The sequence below is a fragment of the Leopardus geoffroyi genome, chromosome C3 (genome assembly GCF_018350155.1).
Source record: "Leopardus geoffroyi isolate Oge1 chromosome C3, O.geoffroyi_Oge1_pat1.0, whole genome shotgun sequence".
Classification (NCBI taxonomy): Eukaryota; Metazoa; Chordata; class Mammalia; order Carnivora; family Felidae; genus Leopardus; species Leopardus geoffroyi.
The window spans coordinates 91,844,488-91,863,808 of record NC_059338.1 but is presented as its reverse complement, the minus strand read 5'-3'; the positions used below and the strand labels follow the sequence as shown (position 1 = coordinate 91,863,808).

The following is a 19,321-nucleotide window of genomic DNA, read 5'->3' as shown; positions in this document are numbered from 1 at the left end:
TCTGCACCTCTGAACAGAGCCTGGCACACTGTCCATATGGGGCAAATAAATATCTGGTTGAATACACACATGTATGTATGTATGCACGAGCAAGCAAAAAAAGTAATAAAATAAATTGTATCCCACAGGGCACAGAACCTAAAAACTCTGTTTTGTTTACTTAAACTTTCTTGAAAACCTTCAGCTTTTTGTTTTTTGTTTTTTTTTAAATCTTTCAAGAAAGGAATGCCTCTCCGGAAAAATATCAAGCAGGGTTCGCAAAATAATGATGATGATAATTACCACAATAACATTTATTTAGAACGCGACAGTTGAGGAAGGCCGAGACACCTCTCTGGCAAATGGCTCAGACCTCACATCCAACAGAGGGGAGCTCTATCCACTCCCCCCTGCCTCCCCCCGCCCCAGCTGCCCTGGAGTAAGTGGAACCTTGGGCCTGAGTGTGTACCAGACAGGTCTGCAGATGCAGGTACTCTGAGCCCATGGGGTCTTCTGGCACATGGGTCAATATTTCAGAAACAAAGAGATTAAGCCGATGCATTAGAGGAGGATTTTAAAGACTGAAGTAAAAGTGAGACTATTTCTTTATGGAGCAACTACCTGTGACACAGATTAAAATGGGTCTGAAAAGGCCAAAGACTTTGAGTAACGCTCCCATTAAAACAAGCCCAAAGCCCAAGGCCAAAACAAAAACGGAAATACCTGATCCGCTGGTTGATTAACGAAGCCTCCTTTATTTTGGTGGATCACGTGAGCTAAGTCTGAATGCCTTGTGATCCTTGGCTTTGCCGATCGGGTGCTAATGGAAGCATATACCTCTTGAGTCTCTGAGAGAAGGAAATGCGTGCGGACATACGCAGTGCGAGGAAGAGTTCTCGAGAAGTGTTGTCTGTTTCTGGGTTAAGCCTGACCACGTAGTGTTCGGTCTAGTAGTGTGTGTGATGCCGAGCTCAAGAGAGAGAGATCCGAGGAAGGTGAAGACACGTAAATGTGGTGAAGACACCGGTCAAACGCTCAAAAAAGATGATCTATGGGCAGGTGACCTAAATATAGGGAGCATCATCTTCTCAGAGCACTTCCCTGATGGCTCCGTGCACAGATATGAATAGGAGCGCCTACGCCACGCTACGCATTGCGAGAGACACAGGGACACGATAGCATACAATGCACATTGCCCTCCTGTTGTCATGCTCACAGACTAGCCAGGAAAGCAGTTACAAGACATGGAGTCAGAGCTTAGGATTTGTTGAACTGAATGAACCAATGAAAAATGATGACCAAAAAAAAAAAAAAAAAAAAAAAAAATCCAACAATTAGAAGTAGGCTCAACAGATTTTTCTGGAATGTCCTATTGGGTTGTAGGGATGAGGTCGGAGCAGTGCCCCAAAGATGAAGACCTTCCCAGCAACCCCTAACTAGCAAGGCTTGCACAGACACTAACGTGCTTCTCTCAATATGGGATATCTGTCTGCAGCTACGTGTTTGATGGGAACTTGGAAGAGCTGGCCAAGTGGGTGATCCTGTCATTAATCGAGAAGTGTGAGACTACCTGTCACTCACTGTCACCCCCACCAGTGGGTCAGTCCTCATTTTTCCTGAAATCTTCACACACGACAGGAAGAAATGAAGCACCAAAAGATACTGGGGGAGAGGCGGGAAGAGTGACACCAAGTAACAAACCATCATTTCCCCCCCAGGCTATGAAGGCAGACTTAGGCAATTAAATGCAAATTAATTCTTTTATCCATACATACAAAAAGAATAGGGCAATTATACACACAATCCAGGTGTCAAAGACCACACAGACTTCTCCATTTGGAAAGCTGGTAGACCTATCTTTGAATATCCACATCTGGTCTTTTCCCCACCCCCAAAAACCATTTCTAAAAATGGACTGGGCTAGAGGATGTGGGAGAGAAGAAGAGAATGTGATGACAAAACGTCTATCGGGTTTTAAATATATGTTTCTATATTTATATAGGCAACATGACAAGGTGACAACGTTTTCTCCAACAGCCAAGCAGACTGATATATGGATACATTTCCTGTACATGAACCCCAGAGGATGTGTGATTAGGAACAACGCAGACTGAGATATTAGAAATTGATAAATCTTTATAAATTACAAACTACGTTGATACGTGCATGTGTGAAGGAGGGAGGGAAGGAGGAATGGAAGGAGGAGCGGAAGGAGAAAAGAGGAGGGTGTGGAAGGAGGGAGGGAAAACCAGACAGTTAGGAGGGTTATCAGCTGGATATTAAGATGACTGTTTAACAACGTTTATCAGTCTTTCAGAAACCCAAAGTTGAGAGACATGGAGAGGCTGAAGACGATGACTTTCAAAAATGTGCTTCCAAAGGGACCTGACTCCAGTTACACCAGTGAACAACAGCTACATGCTGCAAAATCCCATTCCTTTCCTGGGACATCACAGCAATAACTGTATGCACCCCTCAAGGAACTAAAGGCAGGATCTCAAAGCTTTGCATTCATTGCATCTGGGCCCTAGAATCTGGACAACCTGAAATGCTCTGCAGCTAGTTTATAAACTGGGGCAGTGAATCTCAAGTAACTGTGGACCATATTTGAAGAAGAAAATGCCCACATGGGGAATGCATTAAGTGAATTCATTTGCTTAAATTATTATTTTATTATTGAAACGCTCCTCCTTACGCACAAATACAAAAATTTTAAAAACCAGAGAAATTTACATTCTTTTCATTGAAATCATGTTGTTTTGCTAAAACCCACCGGTCCGTATTAAGTCTTACAGTAGAAAAATAGCGTGCTGGCTGGGTTCTGTACTTAAGGGGTTTTTTGGGGTTTGTTTTTGTTTGTTTTTGGGTTTTTTTTTTTTTTTTTTTTTGGTGTTTTAACTTCCTTTTACAGAAGCAGACTGAACAAAAAGTTATCAGGGACTTCAAAGTTTTGTTTTCAGGTTTTTAAGATAATCAGCCTTCAGCTTAACCAAATGGAGACCAGGCAGCCATCCTGCCTTTGATGCTGACCTGACTGAGCAGTCACTAGGGTAAATCTGAAAAGGTGTTTCATTCAAACGAAGATAAGGCTAGTTTTGAGGCATTTGAAAGCTGTGTTAAATGGTGTCTAATCCAAGTACTGAGCCAGAGACCAGGGGACAGAGCTATGGTGCACACGTGCTAAGCCTGCTCTAAACACACGTGGCCAGCTGAAAGGTGAAAGTGGAATCCCACTCTGCACACACATGCACTGAGTACCTGGCCCAGGTTCTTGAGCAAGGCCGGGACACGCCTCAGTATCTAGGATGGCTCACTTCCCCTGCCCCTTTTGTTCTAGTCAAGCTACTGCAAAAATCTTCCTGCACGAAGCATGCCCCGACTTCCTGGGCCTTCATTTTGGCATGAGCCGATTGCAAAAACAAGCACGGATAGTTATGAAATCTGCAGCTTTGCTCAGACTTGGGATCATCAAGATGACCCAGAAAATGCTTTTATGACTGTTCTCAAGATTATGATCAAAATGAAGACATAAAGTGAAAGAGAACTTGGATTCACATCTGTGGGCACCCAAAATCCAGTCTGTAAAGCCCAGAGCTGGCAGCGAGGCCAGAGAAGCACAGAGAGGCTGAGCGATTTGCTCAACGGCACTTAGCAGGGATATAAGACTTATCATTCCCAACACTCTCCCCCTTGCTCACTCACCTCCGGCCACACTGGCCTTCTTGCTGTTCTTTGAACATATTACTCTTTTGGTCTGCTCAGGGCCTTTTCATTGGTTCTTCTCACCCACAGGTAATGTTCTTTCTTGACCTTCACAAGACTGGGGCCATTCTATGCTCACATTTTACCTCAAAGTCCCCCTCAGACAGGCCTCCTCGTCTTAGAAGATCAGTCACTTCCTAGCATTACCATAAACCTATTTAAAAAAATTTTTTTAGGGGCGCCTGGGTGGCTCAGTCGGTTAAGCGTCCGACTTCAGCTCAGGTCATGATCTCACGGTCCGTGAGTTCGAGCCCCGCGTCGGGCTCTGGGCTGATGGCTCAGAGCCTGGAGCCTGTTTCCGATTCTGTGTCTCCCTCTCTCTCTGCTCCTTCCCCGTTCATGCTCTGTCTCTCTCTGTCTCAAAAATAAAATAAATGTTAAAAAAAAAAAAAAAAATTAAAAAAAATTTTTTTAATGTTTATTTATTTTTGAGACTGAGGGAGACAGGGCATGAGTGGGAAAGGGGCAGAGAGAGAGGGAGACACAGAATCCGAAGTATGATCCAGGCTCTGAGCTGTCAGCACAGAGCCCCACAGCCCAACGCAGGGCTCGATCACGCACAGATCGCAAGATCATGACCTGAGCTGAAGTCGGACACCCAACCAATTGAGCCACCCAGGTACCCCATACCATAAACCTATTTTAATTCTCTGGGGACATTGTATTCTTTTTTTTTTTTTTTTTAAGTTTTTAAGTTTTTTGAAGTTTTAAAAAAATTTTTAAGTTTATTTATTTTGAGAAAGAGAATGAGAGAGAGCACGTGCTTGCGTGTGTGTGTGGGGGGGGGGGATGGTGGTGGCAGAGAAACAGAATCCCAAGCAGGCTCTGCACTGTCAGCACAGAGCCCCATGTGGTGCTTGAACTCACAAACTGTGAGATCATGACCTGAGCTGAAACCAAGAGTCAGATGCTTAACCAACTGAGCCACCCAGGTGCCCCAGGGATATTGCATTCTGAGTACTGTCTTGTTTGGTTATTTTCTGTTTACCAGAATATATGCCCCATGAGAACTGGTCCTTCTTGGTCTTGAATACAGCTGTGCCCCATGTTCCTGGACCACGGTTTCCATTATAAGTAATTAATAATCACCTGATGAATCAACAAAGGAAGGAGGAAGCACAGGGCACAGGAAGAGGACACAGCTGGCCCTCTCTCTGACTCTGTCCGCTATCGCCCATTCTCAGCGGGCCACATCACACTCCTCTTCTTGCTTTGTTCCCAAATGACCAAGTCCAGACTTGCTAGCAGGCCTGGTGGGGTCCCACCCCCTGGCCCTGCCCCACCTGAAGCCGTCCCCACTCCAGGCCCCAGCTCTGCCAGCCTTTGCCACAGTCCTTTCCCGTCTCAGACTCTGGACAAAGGTTACCTTCTGGCTGGCATAGCCTGTGCCTCCTTCAGCAGGCATGGCTTGCAGCATAGCATTTCACAACTCTTTCGGTTGGGGATACACCTGTAAATTTTCACTACCCCCCCCCCACCACACACACACACACACACACACACACACACACACACACACACGAGGAGCAAGGTCAAGGAGAGCTTGTTTTGTTCTCTTCCGCAGTTTCCCTGCAGGGCTTCATGCCATAAAGGAGAGAAAAGGCCTGTGACTTGCCTTCGGGAAGAAGGAAGAAGGAAGAAGGAGGGATCCAGAAGGCATGAGGACACTGTGGGACAAGGCTGGCTCTGTAAGAGAACAGGGAGAGCAGGGAGGTAGGCCAGTTTCTGGGCCTCCAGTAAGGAGAAATGGCGGAATCTGGGGAGTCTGCAGGGTGTGGGAAGAGGCCCCCGGGGCATCAGCAGACACAGTGGAAATCGGATTTCCCATTAAGCTTTAGTGTGGAATTTCTGGAGGCAGTGCCCTCTGGGGAAATTCCCTCTGAGGAATGTCACACTCCATTTCTCTTCCTTCTTGTCTTGATGGCCCTCATCACTTCCCAGTCTCTTCAAAGGGCCCCTTCCTTTGGCCTCCTATAGAAAGAGAGCTGGAATGCAGTGTCCCCACAGGCAGCCAGCAGGCTGGGCCTCAGAAAAGCTGGGACCGCTCTGCCTCTGCTCTCCCTATAATGCCACCACACTGGGTGCCCTGTTCTGTGGCTAAGGAGAGCCCTGCGCATGCTTCTCTCCTTTATCAAAGCACAGGGCCTTTTCCTCCACAAAAGTGGTCTGTTGAAACTCAAGATAGGAACCCATTAAAAGCAGAGGTTGGGAGTCTCAAAGCCACTCTGGCTCTTTCTCCCTGAATCGATCCCAGACATGCATCTGTCCTAGACGGTCTCTAGGATTCAGCAGAACACAGCCTCAAGAGCACCCCTGGGGAGAACGCACAGGAGCTTTGTTATCGAAACAGACCTGGGCTTGAAAATCCACTATTGCTTACTAAACTCTGCCTCGATTTATCTCTAAAATAAGGACCTGCGGAGTCCCCAGGACTGTGGGCACAATGAAGTGATAAGGGGGTTAAAGAAGTGGGCTTTCAAGAAAACACAGCAGCTATAGGGGCAGGAGACCAATGGGGTCATTGCCAAGGTCAGGCTGCCCACTTCTATTCACCCGATCAAACCCAGATCTGTCTTCTGCATAAAATTCTGTTTTGTCACTGTCACGCTTACAATCCGTGCCATCCAAGCTCCTTTCTTGAATACTGCCCAATGCAAATATGTAGTTCTCTAACTCTTGCCTTATTTTATTTTTCATGTATGGACCTCTGTAATAGTCTCAACACAGAAAATCACAGTGCAGAGAGAGCCTGGGTTGTCAAAACACTAGGTTGTGAACCTTACAGGCAGGTATAATATTTAGTGAAAGCCATCTTCTACAGCTCAATACTATGTCCCAGGCTCCCTGCTTCTGGTTTACAGAACAACACCAAGTGGAGGAATGAACGAAGACGCTTTTATAAAATCTTGCCTTGGTCAACAGAAGGGCTAAGGAAAAAGAGCAGGGTTGTTCTTCAGTTCAGCTCAACACCCCACAAAACTTCTTTATTTGGAAAACCAGGCACGATATTTACTCAAGTAGAATGGCGGTCTGATTTGGCAACCTAATCCTAATGCTTCGTGCAAAACAAAAACAAAAACAAAAACAAAAACAAACGAAAACAAATCCCCAAAACACGTGCCGCGGGATCATGATTACCTCCATATCCATGTTCTGCTTAAACAAAAACCTCTGAGACTGGAATTTCCCTGCCTGGCTTCTGGTGAGGCGAGGGCTGGAGCCTGTTCAGCAGTGCCTCCAATGGAGTGTGGGTCTAGAATTTCCAAATCCCCTGTCACTGACACCTCAGAGATCTCTACGTGCGATTTCTCACAACGCAGGCACCTCTCTGGTCAATGAAATCTGCACACATCAAGAAGTATGGAGGCAGCTGATAGTTTCACTCTTCAACTTGAATGTCACCCAACAAGACCAATGCAGAGAAAACCAAGAGAATCACGGACATGTCAACTTGGAATCCTGACACAGGGGTCTGCTGATTTACACACAAAACACAATGAGAAGCACCACTTTAGAGCTGTCTACCTTCTCAATTCTTTTTAGGTAAGATCATAACTTTCTTATTTTTAAGCTACTTGGACAGTCTCTTATGTGTGGCCCAAAGCATTCTGATACATTCGCTTAACCCAGCGCCTGCCATATGGGAGATCAATAAACAGCACCATTCCTGGAGCTATTATTACTGTCTTCCTCCAACTCCTCATCCATCCCCTTCCCCCATTACAACCCACCGGCCTAACACCTCCCCCCACCCCCAAAACCCCATTTAGCTAATTCAAAAACCTTTTTTAGCTTTATGCTTATTGGGCATTTTTGTTTCCAGAGTGGCTGTGTGTATTTAATATGATTAACAGCTTTAGTCATTAAACAGTGCTTTCTTTAAGAGGATTGCACGAGATTACCCTTAGGGTCTTGGGCTGAAATCATTGCACAGAGACTTGAACACAGCCAAGCTAGGTAATGGAAGTTCATCATCATGTAACAACTTCACTCAGTACTTAATATAACCGACGACACAACCCATAAAAATATTCTTCCTAAACTAATCAAATCATTAAAATGTCAGCTTCCGTGCAGACACTCCATGGTGCTCATGCCCCTGGCCCAGATTCAATTCAAAAGGAATCTTGCTGAATCGTCCTGATTTATGAAGTCTGTGTTTCTTCATGCTGCCCCCTCCCCATTGCTCAACTCTGCCTGCCTGAATATAGTCGTCCCAGCAAGCAAATAAATTGGCTGGAGGCCAGAAGCCAGGACACAAAGTGAGCTCTTGTCAAACGGTTTCCTCATTAGCCGTTCACGCACAATAAAGGCTGTAAGGTTTTCCCCATATTCAATGTGTTTCAGAGCATTTTCCCATTTGTTTAAAAGCTGAGGCTGGGTAGAAAAATAACAATGTGCCAGAGTGAACACTGGATTGAGAGGGAGAGAGGAGAGAGGGAGAAGGGGGGGTGGGGTGGGTGGAGAACACACATTGGTTTGTGGTCTGTAGTTTATTAACAGAGCCTGATTATGACAATTGCTTCCTGTGGCTCCATAATCAGCCTGGTATTTTGCAAGGCACTCTACTAAAGCACTGCTTATCCTAGTCATAGATTGCCTGAATGTTCTCTGAAACAATACTAATCAAAATAAACAGCTAGTTTTGTGGTCCTTCCCTTTTGGAATTACAGCAGCAGCAGAAGCCTCAATAAGCAACCTCTCCCTTATCTCACACCAATCCAAACCCAATGCTTCACGTCTGTATATTCCCTCTATGGATACCCCAAATAATTTCTAGACTCAGGTGCCATGCATCATGGTAGCCCTTAGCCACATGGGGCTACTGAAATGTAAATGAATTAAAATTAAATAAAATTTAAAATTCAGTTTCTTAGTCATAGAAGCCACCTTTTGAGTGCTTACTAGCCCGATGTGATTTATGGCTGTTGCACTGGACAACCCAGATTAAGAAGCATGCCAATCTCTGAAAATCCCCTACCTGTTAAAGGCGGGATGCTCATAATTATTTTCATTTTGTAGTAAGATAAATTTGGACCCAATGCCCCCTACCATTCTTTAACATAAATGTTAGTTAACACATGAACAAAAAAAAGTAATTCAAAGTTTACAGATCAAAGAAATTTAGAAAATATTTATTGAGCATTCACTGTCTGGAAGGTACAGACCCTAGCCTATCTTCACAGCTTCAGCACCCACAGAAACCCATCAAACATTCCTCAGTATATCCCAGATAGTCCAGACCACTTGTAAATTCCCTAATAAATTACCCCCTCACTTCTTTTTCCAGGCTGTTTCTTCCACTTGGAAGCCTCTCTTGCCTTCAATTTAAGACTTCACTCAAACACCACCTATTCTATGGACTCCTACCCTCTGTGAGAATTGGCCCATCAATAACAGTCTTAATAATGGCTAACATTTATCAATTGTGCCCAGCTAAATACTTTACACAGATAATCTTATTTAATTCTCCCAAGCCCTAAGAGGTGGATACCACTGTTATTTCCATCTGACAGATGAAAAAAGTGAAGCCTAGAAAAATTACTTGCCCAAAGTCCCACGGCTGATAAATAACAGAGCTGGGATTTGACCTCAGGGCCCTCCAGCTTCGGAGACTAAATTCTTAACCCACGCCTTATATGTTTCTTTTCTTGTGGAGCATATTCTATTATTCCTTTGATAGTTGAAAGTTGTGTACCTATCTGCCTCAATCCCATCCTCCTTCCTTAGAAATCCCTTGAATGCAAAGACCACACTTGACACATTTCTGCCCTCACCCGGCACAAAACAGAAAACAAGGAATAAAAGACCGAACAAGCGAATGAGTGAACAAACGCTTTCATTTGACTATCGGACTAGGACTGCATCTTTCAGAAACCAGTTCTGGACCAAACTACAAAGTGGTAGCCCTTTTCCATGGTCAGAAATGGTGATTTGCCAAAGGGGTATGCCAGGGAGGTCTCAACTGTCCTCTGAACAATTTTCACAGTTGCACCAATAAGCCATGACATTCAACAACACAAGCCAGGATTTACCAACTGCCAGATTCTGAGTGGCAGCCAGAGTGTCATCCAAGAAGTGATGCTTGTTCTGACTCCTCTCCCTTGGGGTCCAGCCCACGTGGGCAGCAGATGACAGCAAGCCACTGGCCTGGGCTGACTGGTGTTGGAGTAGGGTGCATGCAGGGATACAGGTGGAAGAAAAGACTAGCCCAGGAAGAAAACCCAGAGAGGGGTACACCATCTCAATGGCCCTGAAACTCTGCAGAGAAAAGGGCAGCAAGCTGAGCTAGCATTACTGGAAAAGCCCCACATACCCCACATTGGAAAGGCTTGGAGGAATAGCCCCTTGGAGCTAAAGCACTAGGTAGCCTGGAAGAATGTTCCAGCTCATTTAAATTCAAAAGGCCTTTACTAAACAGCCACATAGAAACAGTCCTGGGGTCTGGAGTGTGTCGACTTAAAGGTGAATTAAAACATACTGTGCCCTCAAGAAATTCATTAGTCTAGCAGGGAGCTGGACATTAAGCCAATCCAGTGACACATGGTAGAGCTTGATAAGCAAAAGCAGAGATGAGAACATCATTAATTCAGAATGAGGATTTCTAGGCTGGGGGAAACTTTACACAGGTGGGTGGCATCTGTCTGGGTCTTGATGGATCAGGAGTCCGAATGGTGAGAAGAGTGGGAGCTGCTGGCGTCCTACCCAGATCCCCCTTATTGGACCAGCAGTCGTTCCTGTGCCTTGAGTGTTGGCTGCTCATGTCTTCAGAGAACTGTCCCAGTAGCTGGCCTTTTCACCTCCATCAGAAATGCTTGGGTGGTTACCTCCCCGACCCAGAGGGCAGCCTGCAGCCCAGGGACTGATGGATACGGGGAACCTAAAGGCTCTAAGAACTCCCAGGGTCAGACTATAACTGAACCCACATCTTTGCCTCACTTCTTGCCCTGCCCTATCCTGCTTCCTTCATGCCTTTACTAGTTTCCATAAAGCATGCTCTCTCAGTCAATGACTGCAGGAGAATTTCCATCTCAGTCCCTGTCTCTAAGGAACCCTACCCATCACAATGGGCAAGAAGGGAAACAGCAACCAAGACAGAGAAGCTGTGGAGGGCAGGGGATGAAGGCAGGGTGATGGCCATGTGATGAATACAGGCAGCCTACTAAACGCCATGGTAAGAAGCTTGGCATTTTATGACAGCAGTGCAAAGCCACTGGACAGCTTTAGAGGCGGAGAGGGTCATCAGAGTCTCTAAACTGCAAAATTTGAAAGCCACAACGTGGCTCCTATTATCTATGGAGGGAAGAAATACCTTGGCTAGGCCTGTCATTTTACAAATTGGTGGACTGAGCAAACTCCAGGCAGGCTGCATCTGGGGCTGTGGTGATGGGGACTGGGAAGGAGGGTGGATGCAGAAGGGGCAGCTCGAGAAACAGCAACAAACACACCTTGCAAACTAGCCGCCGCCACAGCGGACCAAGGCCTTCGCCACGTAGCGTGTACGAAGGGCTGATTGTAAATGAACCTTCTCCAGCCAGATGTCACGCAGGCCTCCTGAAAGGACTGGCACGGAAGGGCTTCGTTCTTACACCTTTCACACCCTCCTACCGGAATCCTCCGTCATTCCAGAACAGGTCCTGCAGAAAGCTCTAAACACAAAGCTCACTGTCCCTTTTCTTAAATTTTTTTTTTTAACATTTTATTTATTTTTGAGACAGGGAGAGACAGAGCATGAACAAGGGAGGGGCAGAGAGAGAGGGAGACACAGAATCTGAAGCAGGCTCCAGGCTCTGAGCTGTCAGCACAGAGCCCGACGTGGGGCTCAAACTCACGGACCGCGAGATCATGACCTGAGCCGAAATCGGCCGCTTAACCGACTGAGCCACCCAGGCACCCCGCACTGTCCCTTTTCTTTAGGGGACCAGTCATTTTGTCATGCAACCACAGGGTAGACATCACAGCTTTGAGCCTCATGCCGTCCAATGTACGACAGAGTGAGAAGTTGAGAAGCTGAGCAGTCCGCACCGCCCACCCCACCCCCCGGCCCCGGCCAGGTCACTGCATAGTGTTGACGCCACCATGGTCACTCTCTGCCACTTCTACTTGCCATCTGCCTGCCAGGCGCTGGGCTAATCCCACAATCCAGTTTCTACATGTTCAATACATACTCTCATCCTATTTCCAGCGGGGACTATGGAAGCTCACGGAAAATAATAACTGTTCAAGGGGCCAGACCGACCTCTTGATGTGTTTAGGTCTGTCTCCAAAGCCCACGATCTTTCCTCCATGTCATACGGCCTCCTCAGCCTCATTAATGTCCGCACTCGTTAATTTTAACACGAGGACACAATGATCGATTAAATCCCAATTCCTCACTCCCTTACACTCAGCTCATGGTTCACTCCTATTACTTTACCTCAAATGAAACACAGCTTCCCCCGCATCCTCTCTGTATCCTTGTGCTCGTCTGTATTCTGTATTCTTGAGGCATTTATTCCTTTACCACGACTCTTCTGGGCCTCTCCCCAAGGAGACTATAACGCCACAGGGCAGGGGTAGACCTGACCCACGTCTTTTATATTCCCAGAGCCCAGCGTACTAGTTGGTAGAAACCGTATACATGATAAGAAAACTTCTAATTCCAAAACCCCACCAAGTCCTGCCAAACAATCTCATGCAACAAGAATCACATGTGATAAAAAGTCAGATGGTCTAGGGGTCTCCTCCTCTCCCGGCACATAGTGATCAAGTGATCACAGGAAAATATGGAGTTTCCCCAGGCCCGTCGATCACAGGAACCTGTGAGGCCACTGGGTTAGAAACTCTCCAGTGATTACAAAGATCTGTTCCAATCTAATCGATATACACATTTATGCTAAAATGAGATAGCCCACATCTAATTCTCTAGCAGCTCTCTTAAATGTGTATTTGTGGAAAATACTCATGCAGAAGCTCTAAGCGACTTAACCAGAAAGCCTGACTTTCTTCTTTTCAGAGTATTTAAGGAAACATTTATTCAGGCAATTTTTAAAAGTGGTTTTATAAAATCTTTAATGTAAACATGATATTCTGCCCTGAACCATCCAGATTGAAGCCATGAATATCTCAGCACCATCATATGACTGTTCTGCACAGAAGCTTTCTCCTACTCTGTCTTTATTGAAAGGGAGAGGTAGAGAATCACTAGCTACTCTTAATGTTCTAATAATGAAGTGGTGACTGCCTGTCTTCTCTCAAGTACGTCAGGCGAGCACATATAACTAATTCATGTAGAAGCATACTCTCTTTATAGCAACCTATCCCTAAACAGTCCCCAAACAGTGGCTTCCTATTTGTGAAGAAACGAGGAATCTGCCGTACTTGGGTTTTCTTTCTCCTGCCTACAGAGAATCATACTGTACCCAGGATATTCCCTTTCCTGGAAGATCATGTCCTTGTCGTGAGGAAATTCTGCCAGGATTTATGACCAACAATGAGAAAATAGGTTGAATATGTGAAGAGTTCTTATAAAATAAGAAAAATAGAGCCACCATAATAGAAAATTAGGCAAAGGGCATCAGCAGGCACGTCACAGAAGAAAAAAAAAATGCATATGGATATGGTCAATAAACAGATGAAGAGATTTGCAAACTGATCAGTAATCACAAATATACAAATTAACGCAAGGTACCTTTTTAAAAAATTTTTTATTTTGAGAGAGAGAGGGAGACAGAGAGAGAGAGAAGGTGAGCAGGGGAGGGGCAGAGAGAGAGAGAGAGAGAGAGAAAGAGAGAGAGAGAGAGAGAGAGAGAGAGAGAGAGAGAGAGAATCCCAAGCAGGCTCCAGTTGATCCCATAAGCCAAAATCGAGAGGCGGATGCTTAACCGACTGTCACCCAGATGCCCCAGCAAGGTACCTTTTTTAGTCTAACAGATTGGCAAGAATTTTTCCCCCTTAAGATGACTACCTGATACCTGAAAGGGTGAGAATAAATAGACACTTAGAAGCTGCTGGTAAGGAAGTAAACTGAGAGGTCTTTTGTGGAGGGCAATTTGACTATTTCTCTTACAGAAATCCCTAAGGAGGCATGTAAAAAAAAAAAAGGCCTACGTTTATTATAATCACAGCCCCAAATATGACAAAGTGTATGGCAAACAACCACGTGGCCCACAATAAATACTTCGATAAGTAATAGTCCATCTATGCCAAGGAACACTACACGGCCATATACAAAAAAACGTTTACGGCGGGAAATCTGCTAGAATGGAAAACTGCTTACAGTGGACTGCTGGTTGAACAAAGCATGTCAAAAGGCAATGGTGGTATTCTTGCAAAGGAAAGTACGTACGTATGCACGTGTGCGGTGCACATGTGGGCACACAGTTCAAAATGCACAGGAATATCCGAGGTGGGTAACACTCATATTTCTCACACATGTACTAACATGTGGATTTTGTCTCTCGTTTGCCACGTGAAATAACTTCCTGATACCAGACCAGGAATGGGTAGCTCGGGCACTGCTACCCTCTGATGGTCGCCTCCTACTCCTGGTGGCACCCTGCAGGCAGCCCCGGCAAACCGCACCAAGCTTCACCGCTGCGGTCTGTTCCCTAGGTGACTGTCCCATTAGCTACTGGCTGTTCAGTTCCAGTTCCTCAGCTTCATTTCTATATAATGGGTACAGGGGAGATCAGGAGGATGTGGTGTTTTTTTATCTGTTGATCTCTCCCTAATTCTACCTTTAACTACAGGAAAGGAAATGGGTACAGGGAATAGAAAGCCCCTAAGGCTGTGCGTTGACCCAGCACTCAGTCACTTCTAACTGTTCTCTTGCTACTCTTTACAGCTATTTGGTATTTCTTTCCCACTTGCTGATTGTGAGGAAGTAAAAATTCATTAGATACCAGCTTTGCCCAGCTGCAACTATGCTGCGCATACAGGCTCTACTTAGGACATATATGACGGGTTGTAAGACAGAACCACTTCTGGACTTCCCAACTGGAAAAACTCATACCATGTTTGGAATGCCTACTAAGAACACACCTGTTACAAGAACGGGCAGTTTTTATTACTGATACCGTTTCTGTTCTTAAACCTATTCTCCCAAATTCAAAGTACGATTATTGATTTTTTATAACAAGAGAAATAATATTGCCAGAACTCACTGAGCACTTCTGTGGACCAGGCCCATGCAGAGGGCTCTAAATGGCATGATCCCTTTCACTGTTCCCACTTTATTGATGACAAAACTGAGGATTGGAGAGGTTAAGGACCTAAGGGCACACAAGTAATTAGCAAGTTGGCAAAGCTGGGAACTGACGCCAGAGCTCTCCCCATGTGCTACCTTTCCTCAGTCATGTCGTCAGGCTCTCCCTCTGTGAGGCTCCGTGCTAGCACTTAGGGGCCCTGGGGGTTTTCCCAAGCTTCACTCCAGAGTGCCCTCAGAGGCCATTTGGACACAAGGGGCTGAGTTTCATGGATCTCAGAGAGCTCTACCCTCCTCTTTCAGATACCTCCTCTCTCAGATACCCCTGAGATTCTAGAGTTACAGAGTATTTGACAAGTGTCGACGTAGAAGATTCCTATGTTGTGTTATATTCGAGGAAACTAATGTTATTTAAAAAAGCATGACCGGGGTTTCGAGGATGCCCATTTTAACCAGGACATACTTGTGAGGCCTATGTGACTTGCCTATCTCAGTTTCCCCTTTGGCGTTAAGGCCCAAGTAATGATTTTTCACTTTACATCAATGCTCTCAGTGAGAACCAATAAAAGAGAAGGCAAAGCACTTAGCACACAGGAAAACCCTGTGTTAAGGGCTGTGGTGCTTAATCCTGGCACCCTCCGGGGCCTGTTCCTGAAGCCAGTCACACAGAAGGAAGGTACAGACAGGCCAAGGCCTGCTGAGACACAACCAGGGAGCTGAACAACCCACAGGAGCCAGCATGTAGGCTGGGATCATAAGAAGGCAGACAAAAAGCTTCGTCAACAATGGGGCTTTGGCATGAGGACCAGGGGCAGGCTTGCAGCGTGTCCCAGCAAACAACAGGCACTGATCCAGGGGGAGGCGGGAGGCCCACGGCTTCGTGATTATTAACTTCTCATGCTCCCATGTGGACTTCACCACACGCCCTTGTGCCACCTGGCACTGTCCTGAGGGATTTTCCACCATTCTCTTTGGGGAAAGTGAAACTTACATTGGGGAACAGCAAAGAATTGACTTCTGGCTCCTCCTTGAGAATGCTCCTTCCTTCCTTCTTCCACAACTGCTTCATCAGCATTTCACAGAGGAAACCAGGGAGGACTCTGTGGCCAATTTCATAACATTACAGGATGTATTTTTGAGAAGTATATGGGCACCTGAGCCAAGAACTGTTATAAAGGAACCTTCTAAGCTTCAAGCAGAGATCTGTCCTATCTTGTTTAAAGGGACCATAATAAGTTATTAATTCCACTTAGGATTTGAGGGAGAAGAAAGGGCAGACATGATTATACACAGATGTGCTTAATCCACATACATGAGGAAAATAAGCCACGTTTGTGGGTAAATACACTTGCATCCCAGTTACAGAGGGGTAGAACGTTCTACATTTCAGGGGCCTCAAGATGTAGCAGTTAGTTCAGGTCTCAAACACATAACACATAAGTTGTACTTGACATTTACCTAAATTCACCCTTTCCTTTCCATTTCTTTTGAGATAATGTTTGTATGGAAAAGACATACCTGTGTCTTGTAATTTTCAGGGATCGGCTACTAGGAGGTTAGACTCGATCACCTGTCTTTAAAAGGGAACGTTTCTGAAGCGCTAGTGCCAGCAAATTGTTTGGGGAAAGCACAGGTCATCACTAAGTTCTGAAACTTTTGGGAAGCTGATGACACGTGGACCACAAATGGGCCAGTGCGACTCACGTTAGGGTCCTCCACAAGCCGACAACGTTAGGCTCCCAGGCAGGAAAGTCAAAAGCTGATAACTTGCATCGGTGAGAGATTAGTGTCTTGATCATTAACTGAAATCACATTCTTGCCTACTCTGTGGGAAACGCTGCCGAAGAACAACGGACAAACAGGCATGAGGGCCCTCATTGTTAAGGAGCTCAAAGTCTGCTGGGGGGTGCGGAAGGCGGGGAACACAAGATGAACCAACAACAGCAAGGACGTAACCTCTAGTGGAAGCATGAAAACAGTGTAAGTAAGCATATTTGAATAAGTAGTACCAGGAAGGCAGAAATTATCTTTGTTTCACTTCAAAGGTCAGCCAAAGTCCCCGTTCCTCCCTTCCTGGGCCGCTCATTTGAAGAGAGCTTTCCCCACTCTCCAGAAGTAGGACAATTAGAGGATGTAGGTATTGCCTCAACCATCATGGGGAACACACAAGTATCCTCCATAACCCCTTACTCTGTAATCAATCAACAGGCACTCTGAGATCTTGCGGAGGCCTGTTATTTATATTCCACCTGCTTCCAGAGAAGATTGACAGTGGCTTGCAATAAATACACATATGTCCAGAGCAGTTTTTTAAGAAAAAGAATAAAGTGAAATACCTAAATATGTATGTAGTAAGAAGAGAGAGAAAGATGCTCTGAACCAGATACAAACTAGGTGGTCTTGCTAGAAAGCACCAAGTTCGGTTGAAAGCATTTTAGTGGTCACAATGGGGGTGGGGGTGGGGGTGGGAGTGGTGGAGCCATTTAACTCTCCTTGCCTGAAAAAAAAAAGCTGTACGTTTATGAGAAGACAACTTTTAGTTCATTTAAATGGCAGAGACCAAAGTTAACAAGTGGCCACATTGCTCATCAGCAGCTTTGGCTCTTATGTCTTAAGATCATGGATTCCAGTGAGAATCTAAGGAAAGTTCTAGACCCTGTTCCCGCATCAGCTCATAATCATATAGTTTTGCATATACTCTTCAGGGTTCCACAGACCTAGGCTATATACTTGCTATCGGAATTCTCTTTAAAGTTTACATTCACAAAGGAAATCCTCAATATTTCTTCTTCACTGAAGGCATACAAGGCCACTTATTGAAGGCAGACACCTTGGAGTAACCCTATGAATACGGTTTCTTCCACCTGCCATGCAACAGCCAACAATGGCTTGTAATCATAAATCAGAATCGTTCCGCTTGAAGGGAGCTTTAGTAAAACCCTAGTAATTTGTCTTGATCTTGTTCTTTTTTTTTTTCTTTCTTTATCTTGGGACCTGCTTGCACTCGTATGCTGAGATATTTTCCCTGTTTATCTACTTATGTTTTTGAGTTGTTGGTTTTGAATTCTTGGCTTTCACATATTCTGCATCTTAAATTCCCCTAATTTACTGTGTAATTAAAACACCCATGCACATTTGTTCTCCATTAATGGAGACAAATTATTCCCCAGTGGAAGACAACTCTATTCCAACTTGGAACTGGAAGGGCGGATAGGGCTGAATTTTAAATGTTGTCTAATGACGCTAATACTCTTTGTTGACTGTGTTTGAGATAGGTTAATGTATCCTTGGGAGACAAATATCCCAAACACTCATCCCCACCCTCAGAACCAGATGAATTTGCAAACTCCCAATCAATTTTCTAATCCTTATTGTCTTAAATATGTCAGAAATTTGTTAAGATCATTTTCAGAAGAAAGAAAAATTAAGTTGAATAAACAAAAAGGCAGGTGAAACTGGCTAAATAGCATTGAAGTGAAATAACAAATATCCATTTGAGGTCAACAGATCTATCATAAGCCTACATAGTTAAAGCTTTGGAAATATTTGACAGCATTAGAAAAAAAATCAACAGTGGACTGGAGAGATAGCTGACACTTAAAATTTGCAGGTAAAAGTAATGTTAGTACCTGTAGTTTTAATGTCAATACCTGTATTCATATACGTATATGTACACGCACGTGTTTATGCACACATACGTGTATATGTACATGTATATATGCACATGCGTGTGCACATGTACATGCGCATATACATGTATGTGGATGACACAAATATCGGGGCACAAAGATCTAAACGTCTGAACGTTATTTTCTCAGGCTTCCTTAAGGAGTCAATTGTGAAGAATTAACAAAATAAGTTGAAATTAGAACTCAGCTTTTTTTTACACATCATTAATAATATGACATGTAGTTCCAACAATATAAGATAGCAAGTAGGTTATATGGTAAAGATTTCAACCTGGTTTAAAAAAAAAAAAAGATCTTTTACTAATTGAGACTTTTTTGGGAGATGTTTAGAAAAGGAAAGAGAACGATAGGTAACAGTCACTCATTCTTGAGGACATACTAATCTGAGAAACTGTGCTAAGTACTTAAAAATACTTCTTTTAAGCCCAACATCAATCCCACATGGGAAATGAAATTATATCCATTTTGTAGACAAGGTAACTGGTGCTCAGAGAGGGGTGACTAGGGGACATCTGAGTGTCCCTCTAAAATTACTACCAAGGAAACCTCTAGTAGGCTGGCCATAAAATCTACAACATGACCTTGGAGAGGCCACAGACCTTCCATCCAACAGGTAATTCATATCACTGATTCTAAACCAGTTGGCTGTAAAGGCCAGATGAGGATTTACACTTAGTACTTTGTTCAGGGTTCAACACACTTTAAT

At 44.7% G+C, this 19,321-nt stretch overlaps 1 protein-coding gene across 1 annotated transcript in view; it reads right to left on the bottom strand.

The window, feature by feature from the left end:
- The window catches only part of EXT1 (exostosin glycosyltransferase 1), a 287,950-nt gene that overhangs the window by 115,601 nt on the left and 153,028 nt on the right, over window positions 1-19,321 (bottom strand). The gene's annotated exons all lie outside the window — the stretch shown is intronic.